This window comes from Melanostigma gelatinosum (assembly GCF_949748355.1).
Source record: "Melanostigma gelatinosum genome assembly, chromosome: 4".
Taxonomy (NCBI): domain Eukaryota; kingdom Metazoa; phylum Chordata; class Actinopteri; order Perciformes; family Zoarcidae; genus Melanostigma; species Melanostigma gelatinosum.
The window spans coordinates 5,759,815-5,769,223 of NC_136637.1; positions in this window are offsets into that span (position 1 = coordinate 5,759,815).

The following is a 9,409-nucleotide window of genomic DNA, read 5'->3' on the forward strand; positions in this document are numbered from 1 at the left end:
CAAAACGTGTTTCTTTAGGGACGCTGTCGTCTACACATTGTATGCAAACGGCCTACAACAAGGAAAAAGCAGGGAGGCTAGTAGCATGATGAATGGGATCAATATCACACAGCATTGTTCACAGACGCAGAGTTGTTTTTTTGATTCTGTATAACAAAGCATAGATTGTAAAACACAAATCTCCTATTTAACTTTAGAATCATTAAAGTTTTGAATAATTAACAACCACAGACAAATGTCAAACTGAACGCAATTCATAGCGTTGATGAAAGATTTCGTCTGACAGTTTGATGTCCTCTCTCTGGCTTACGTTCCTGTCTTTATCTTTTCCTTAAATGCCAGTGAATGGAATTTACGATTCAACTGGACAGTAACACAATCAAGCAATCGTGGGATGAACCAGATCACCGAAAAGCAAATAAGACTTATTTTTCCTCCCACAAATCAGTCTGCGTGGAAGCTAATGTTTTCAGACACAGCATACTGTGAGGCACCTCGTTCCACACCTCAGTCAGGGAGCTCTTCCAACGCCCTGCTGGACGTTTAAACCCAAATCCAGTTGTAATCTGCAGGCCTCAAAGAAGTAGATTTCCAAAGGCGTTTCTTTTCCTGCACGGTTGCTTAGCTACTCCCACGGACTGCAAGCTGAGATTTTTCAAGCATTTTAGTATTGGCCAGTAGCCTTTAAGTCCACATCTCATGTAAGTTGGGTTTTTTTTGGGGGATCTGCAGTCAAGTATTTACTTCTAATCAATCCAGAGCTCATTTGCTTCAGTGATGAATTAAAAATGATTTTTCAAAAATGTTCCTCTGCTCTAATAGAAGCACCGAAGCAAGACGTCTGTGAGGAATCTCCATGAACCCTGTAAATCTCCTTCCTTTATTTGATTCAGGGATAACTGAAAACTAAAGACCGGAGCATAATTGAATCACAGACCTGGTGGCAGTTTTATGGAAGTATGACAGCATGACAGCACCGTAACATTGGATTTCTGCTGCTACCCACTTTACGTAAACCGGTGAACTTGGAAACCCTTTTGCCCGCGAAGCATCGCATTATTCAGAGGAGCAAGGATAAGAATAATACATATTGTTGTGTAGGCCAAGTAAACCAACACTGCATAACTGGAAATGCTCACTGTTGCCAAGCTGTGAGCGTTTCAGTTGCTACTGTATCTCCGTGGGTTCATGCTTCAGTCTCTCCATGCAGTTTTGTTGGTGCTCTCCCAAGACATACGCGTTTATCACCGATGCAATTTGCCATGAATTAATAATAGGTTAAATAATACATGTCATATTTTCGGTGGATGTTTTAGATCATCCATGTAGTGCACTATGATGACATGGTGAGTGCAGCGTGTGTTGTCCTTTGTAGGCGCCAGTAACTTATCATCTTCCATATTTTGAAGCGTATCTTTGACTGTTTTATTAGTGTCTGCTGTAGTAGTGTGTAAGGTGGTATATAGTTATGGACTATACGCCTTTATAAACCCCCAAACACCCTATTGAGACTTAACTATAATTTACAGCTGCTGTAACAAATGTTTTTAAAATATAGAATGGTTCAAATGACTAGGTTTAAAGTGAAGCGGGTCACTCGTAATGACGATCCCACTCAGAATTATCACCCGACTCTGAAATTCTCCTCAGCTTTATTGAGCATTTTAGCATCTTTCAGCTCATTGTTTTGGCAACCCAGTCGCCAGGAAAAAAAACCTGTTTGCATTGAACGCTTCCGCAAAACACGGGACACGTGACATGCCGACGTTTCCAAACGTAAAAATATATGTTTCATGAATACGTTTCATGTCAGCCTCGTATCAGCCTTGCAGACGGGCACAATGCTTCAGGGTTAACGTTGTGTAACGATTGGAAGTTTAGGCAACACAACTACTTACGGTTAGAAAAGATATCCTGTGTTAAAATAACATGACAACGAAACGTAACATGCGTAACAACATAACCAGCGTAAACAAATGACAACCACCCATAGCAGACTTTCTTACGTAACATTAACTTTTACAAAAACATTAATTAAATGAGCGTAAACTCAAAGTTTATTTGGTTTCACACAGGACACAAACAGCGGTCTCCTGGGTGAAAGTCCTGTCCGGCCTTTGTGGACTTTCTCGCTCTTTATACCACAGAACTATCAATTACGGCCGCTCCACAGACTACTTCACTTGTTCTGCGCATCACAAGTTAGTAAGTGCCCAATACATCTGTTATTGCAAGTTTGGTACAGAAATGAATCTCCCAGATTCACAAGTCCATTGGTGAGCTGAACTCGTAGCCAATGGACTTACTTAAAGCTCAAGGGGAACTGAATTTGGGCCCTCCACTTTTGAATATGACACGGAACGCATTTTTTGATTCCTCCCCCTCTAGTAGACATGGGCTCGTGAAATGGACTGTACATTATGTTAATCATTTTGTTAAGCTCTGACCAAAAGGCAACCTCCAATGATGAAAAATGAAGCAGACAGTGGTGCCAAAACTGCAGTTCCTTAAATGGATACTTGAGGCCGGCTCCAACAGCCTGTCAACCTCCACTGACCCCCAACTGCCCGACTTTATGTGAAGGAACTGCATCACTATTATTTTGATGTGTATGAGTCATTTGTTTCCTTTTTTATTGAAATTCCCACTGTCATTTTACATTTTAAAAATATTGTTGGAAGGGGGCTGAAATACTCTGTGTTTTAAAATTTGTACTTTTTTCTGTCTGCTGGAATACATATTTGTATAGAATTAGTCAAATTCAATGTGAATCATTTAAAAAAGAAAGGAAGAAATTATTACTACATCTAAATTATATTTCTTCATGTTGGGCCTGTTGCACACTTGTGGAAACCAAACAAGAGTTGGTTGAATCTGGGCTAGAGCATCCTCTGCGAGATGACATCAGTTGACTTTACAGCTCAAACATACACACAAACATGTCCCGGGACATCCACCCTTCATCTGCAATGTTCCTACCGGATGGAAGTAATTCAATTATGTCCCAGCGCGTTTGTGTTTGTTTATCCATGTCGCAGCGAGGCCTGATTGAACTCTCCTGAGATATCACACGGGATCAGCAGATGTTGCGTAGACCTCTGCGACCCCATAACTTCCACAGTCATGATCCGTGTGCGCGCAGTGGCTTGCTGAGGCGTAGCAACACTGGCAGCTTCTTTTTCCCCTGCTTAGCCTGTGAGTAATGCTCAGACCAGAGCGCGGGGGCAGGGCCATGAGGGTTCATTAACTCAGCTGGAGCCTGATGAGCTGGAAAACTCCTAACCTTCAATGAGTTTAGCCCAGCAAAAGCCTGCCCAGCATGGCAAATGGCTTGAGTCTATGGTCTCCTTTCATTTATTCATACAACAGATAATAGAAAAGCAAGCTGAAATAAAAAACTGCATTGCTGTCAGAGCAGCCATATGAGTGCCATGCTTTGCATATTATTGCAAAGCATTTATAACAGGAAGATAATAAATCATATACTGGACTAGTATGAAGGGAAACATTTCCCTCAAATATTGTGTAGAGGAAAAAAAGGGTCAAATAATAAAAACGTTGGTCCAGTTACAACCATTGTCATAGTTTTCATATGAAGTTAACTTTGGCATTTCAATTGAACTACACTTAATTGAGTCAGACAGTAATGTGCATCTCGGGACCAGTGTATGCTGTCGTGTGTTGACAATGATGTGGCGTGGGAGAGCTGCCCATACCCACCGTGAGCTGACCACAGTGTTTACCGCCCAGTAGTGATGGGTCATGCGCACAAGCATCGGCTCTGAGAGCCGGCTCGCATCGAGTGAGAGCCGGCTCCCAGTTTTTTGCCCATTCGCTGCTTAGGTTTCACTTTCAGTGCTCAGTCCCAGCTCTGGTTACGACAGAGGTCTGTTATGATTGGCCAGCATGGCGACCAGCATGCGGCATTCACGTGAGAATTAAGGATGTGTAAACAGAGAGGGGGCGGGGCAGACACACCACTTGACTCCACTGCAAGTGAAGAGAGAGACAGAGCGGTGAGGACTGAGGAGCGTGTGTGCGTCTTGCATTGTCCTGTAGTTTAACTATGAGTGACACTAGAAAGCGAAGCAGCATCTGGCTGCAGTTTAAAGATATTGGGAACAACAAAGCAGAGTGCCTTCACTGCAAAACGAAGGTTCCACCACAAACCTGCATAGACTTATCAGAACTGTCCATCCTACAGTGCAGTTAGAGGAGAGAGGGCAAGCCAGCTCACCATCTACTGATCCTGGTGTGTCTCATACCAGAACAACAGCTGCTGTAACGTCTACTGCCATCCCCATGCGTGCAAGTATAACCTCTCCTACTGCAACTCAAAGCAAAATAAGTCAGTTTTTACCTAAACTGATGACCCCAGCCAAACAGCACAGTATTGATGATGAGTTGGCTAAAATGGTAGCTTCTGATTTTCAACCCTTTTCCATTGTGGAGGACAAAGGAATGAAAAACTTTGTCAAAGCCCTAAATCCCACATACACTCTACCCAGTAGAAAAACACTTTCCCAAACAATGATCCCAAAACTATATGACACAGAACGTGCATTATGGCAAGAAAGGGTGAAAAAAGCTCCATCAGTTTGCCTGACAACTGACTGCTGGACCTCCAGAACAACCTGCTCTTTCATGTCTGTCACTTGCCACTTTATTGAAGATTACAAGATGACATCTTGCCTTCTGGACTGCTTCGAGTTCACCGACAGACACACTGCAGAAAACTTGGCAGAGGAGCTACTAAGAGTGGCAAAAGAGAGGCAAGTAGAGGACAAAGTGGTGTGCTGTGTGAGTGATAATGCTGCAAACATCACCAAAGCCATAACAATTTTGAAGTGGACCCATCACCCATGTCTGGGGCATACACTAAACCTGGTGGTTAGAGATGCTCTGAAGGTGATCAAAACAACCGTGGATAAGGTGAAGGCTGTTGTGGAGTTTTTCCACAAAAGCACAGTAGCAGCACAGAAGCTAAAGTCCACACAGCGCCAAATGGGGATTCCTGAACTGAGGCCCAAACAAGAGTGTGCCACCAGGTGGAACTCAACATTTTATATGTTGAAACGAATGCTTGAAATAAAAGATGCCATCATCTCCACCCTGGCCCTCATCAATGCATCTATTGAGCCATTAAGCCAAGAGGAATGGGAGCTGGTGAAAGAGGTCTGCGCCGTCCTGCAACCATTCCAGGAGGTGACTGTGGAGACAGTGCAGACAGGTACCTAGAACCATTGAAGCATTGTTTTCTCTACTACTATTCAGTCACTATTATACATTGCAAACACAACACATACAGTATAATGCATCACGTATAATATGCCACATACTTTTAAAAAACTAAATTCTAAAAGTTGCAGTTTTCTCTCCTTCAGCTATGTCACAGCCTCGAAAATGCTCCTGCTTTGCAAAGGTCTGCAGCTGGTGACAGCCGAGAACCAATGGACAGTAACTGTGCAGAAAGTGAAGGAATTAGTTGCAGCTCTTTGTTCAGCCATGGACCGCAAATTTCTGCGGATGGAGTACAACACTGTCCTTTCAGAAACTACCTTATTGGATCCAAGGTTTAAAAAACTTGCCTTCAGTGATGGTAGAGCTATTGATGAAGCTCTTCAGAGGATTAGTGCAGCAGCAGCAGCAGCAAAATGCACCCCCAGCAGCCAGCCAGCTCCACCATTACAGGGCCAAGTGGAGGAGGAGCAGCAAACCTCTGCTGTTTGGAGGCTTTTTGATGACAGAGCTACAGGAGATGCTTCAAGGAGAAATCCGACAGCTGATGCTATAATGGAGGTGAGGAGCTACCTTGAGGAGCCCCTCATCCAGAGAGCAGAAGACCCACTGAGCTGGTGGCAGGCCACGGCCTCAGTCTTTCCACTCCTGGTGAAGGTGATGGAGGGGAGACTATGTATTGTTGCCACATCAGTTCCTTCTGAGAGAATCTTCTCCAAAACAGGGCAGATACTCACGGAGAGGCGAAATCGTATCAGCCCATCCAAGCTGAGGCATCTGATCTTCCTGAATGCCAACCTGCCCTGAGGACTAATGCTGTTTGCTGGAGTTTGCTTCTGGTTTTGGTTCTGTTCTGTGGATTTGTTTGAAGTTTATTGTTAATTTGTGCAATAAAAAAGTTTAATTGAAATAAACAAATGTAAGAGTGGTTTTGTCACAGAATAAATGCACAGAATTAGGCAATTATAAGGTCTCTCATAAAAACACTGAAAGCAAAAGGGTTTTCAACACATAAACCATGATGTTTTTTCAAAGTTAAGGTAAAATATAGGCTACAAAAGATCCTAAATAAAGAGCCGTTCGGGAGTCGAAAGAGCCGGCTCTTCTTTGGGAGCCGAGTCAAAAGAGCCGGCTCTCAGAAAAGAGCCGAACTTCCCATCACTACCGCCCAGAGGCTCCACTTCCAGATGAGCGCAGACAACTGTTTCACTTGACCCTGGCCGTTATGACCAGCAGGCCCAGACTTGACCTGTCAGGTTTCTGTTCACGGGGACGTTTGAGTTCAGTGATGGAGAGTTTCAGGGGAGTCTGCTTAGTGCCTGGTGAGCCTGAACGTGATAGTGCACATGTAAATCAGTGACATGTGGACGTCATTTCTCCAAGATAAAAGGGTCAAGGCCCTGACCCTCTACGTCCAGGTCGGATGATTCTCACATGATTGGTTTGGTTCACATTTGGGGTTAAGAGATGGAATGTCAAACTACTGCTGTGTGCAAAGTACACATGTGTTTTAAAGGCAGTGAGAAAAATACAACTTTTTAAAAGTTAGTTTTCTTTCAAGGAATAGTTACACATTTTGTGAATAGTGCTTATTTGCTTCCTCGTCGATTGTCTCTGTTAAGTATGACGCTAGAACAAGGAGACCTTAGCTTAATCTAGCATACGACAAACTGCTCGTTCCTCTAGTTTAGGTTGCAGCAACTCAATAGTGATGACAAGACTCCACTTCCTGTAAATCCTAAAGTGAGGCAGTTAGCTTAGAATAAAGAGTAGAAGCAGGGGAAACAGTTTAATGTCAAAGGTTTAATACGTAGACCGAGAACAGTGTTATGATTTGTTCAAATAGTCTAACTTAGAACATAATGTCTGAGATATTGTCAGAGCTACCATGATTTCCACTTCATCAAAAGATATATCGAAGTGTCAACAAAACAAACAGTCATGGTTGTTTACATCTAAATAACATCCAGTACACCACTACAATTGATTCAGCTTATACAAAATAGCTGTACAGTGTTCGTACAGAATCTTTATAGTTTCAGTTGTTAAGAAACTATTTAAATATGCAACACAGCGAAAGCAGCCAATTTAAACTAACTGGTGTGAGGATTACCTGTCTTGGAATAATGTGTGAACACGTATGAGTAACAGGACATAACAAATAAGATCGTCTCTTTAGCGTCAGACTTAATGAACAGACATGTGGTAACGTTGTTGTCTAGTTAGGTTGCAGCAAAGCTGGATTGTCAACCAGCAAGCGGACAACTGCCCTGGGACCCCAGATCCCCACGGTTCTTGACAGTCCTTTGTTCACATTGAGTCAGTTGGTAAATTGAACATTTATTTTGGAAAAATCACCCAAAAGTCACAAAATCGACTGACATGTAAAGGTCTAAAAGGTGGGCCTTCCTTTAATACCTGATATCTTGGCCCTGGTCTTTAAGAGGGTCCCTTTTCTCAATGTCTAGTCTTCATTATATCTAATTGTTCAATATTCCTAAATTCATTTGATCAAATTACCACATAGCGACTGTCACTATAATCCAGCATAGAAACAAGGTGCACAGAAAGCAGTCAGTTGGGTCTAGTAGGTTAATCCAGACATCGCTTGCACTGGTGTAGCATCACAAAATACAAAGACATTGGAATCTCACCGTTTAAATTGACATTCAGTACTGTATCGTTCAAGAGTTTAAATCAGAGTCAGAGCAGAGACAATGAAAAAGTGCAACGTGTCCCCCCCCCCACGGGGCTAAACCTCAAGTGATCCTCATGAGTTCAGTTATGGTGCAAATATCACACAGGGCTCAGAGCTGTATGAGTGTGCTGAGGCAAACCTCGCAATGTTTTGTCCAGGGGGAAGACGATCCAGCCACTAAGCGGCAGTGTTGTTCCAGTGATGACATGACAGCAGCAGCAGAGCATGGAGAGGGGACCAGAGGGAGCAAATTCATGTTCTACATGTGTGATTACATGTTTAACATGTATTAACTCACCAGCCAGCCTTTGCTTATTCACCAACAACCTGATGGGGAATATGATATGATGAGAATAGATCCTATCATTTTAGCTTACTGTGCACAAAAAAAAAAGAAAACAAGCTTTCATGTCAATATGCCTTTGCCGTCTTTCTCCCCTCTCTTGCCATCCTGATTCTGTCTCATCTTTCTCACATCACCTCTGACTGTAAGGGCCCTCCTGGCAGATGTCATTACCAATCCATGCTGTTTCTCTTTGACAAAACCCGTCTCACCGTGGACACACTGACTGCTGCTTCCACTTGGCCAATCCACGCAACAGGAGATCAGACCGATCAGATATCGTGTCATTTGTTGCAAATTGTGATGTTTTCTGACTCATCCGAGAAGCACTTTGGCCTTGAGCTCGGAGTGAGCGACTGCCACTGAAAAGTAGCCAGAAAATGATTGCTTTGATATGTGGTGCTAACAGGAGGAGGATGAAAGCCAAATCAGAGCTGAATTAAGGGTGGCAAGAAACACATTTATTCTTAACTGCTGCCTTTGAGCAAGGCAGTCTATTTTGGGCCTCATCAGTGACCTGCCAGGCTCATTTAGCATGACGTAACCTCGATAAACTCTGCAGGAAAATTTGTTTTCGACTTTCATTGCTACAAAACAAGCATCATCATCTTACAACACAATTGTGAAACTTCTACACACTGAATTCTGAGGGTTTACTGAATGCAACATCACGGGCGCTTCACTCGAGGTGAGTAGTTTCCTGGAAACATACAACCTCTGCAACCGTGACCCGGAAGGATGAAGGTATTAGACTGCTGAGGCTCATGAACACACCGCCGCTCTGGTGCTACAACAACCGTGATTTCCCTTTAGGTAACTAATGGCTTTCTACGGTCCCCCCCACCCTGGTGCTGAGGTGTCACAAGCATGTGCGAACACCTCTGGGAAACGTACACAGACAATCCTGCAAAAGCCTGCTATGCAAAGTGCCAACTCTTCCTTTGAGCGTCATCAACATTCTTCACCTGATGTTAATGTGAAAGTAAAAACTTGAGTTGAAGGCCAGAATGAGCCATGGTTTGCTAATGTTTCCTTTGCCTCTGGTGGGCCTGAGGTGAAACAGCCATTTAGGAATTCCTGCTTACAGACAATGCTCCACCTCTGCTTAGTAGAAGTTCACAGATTTGTCA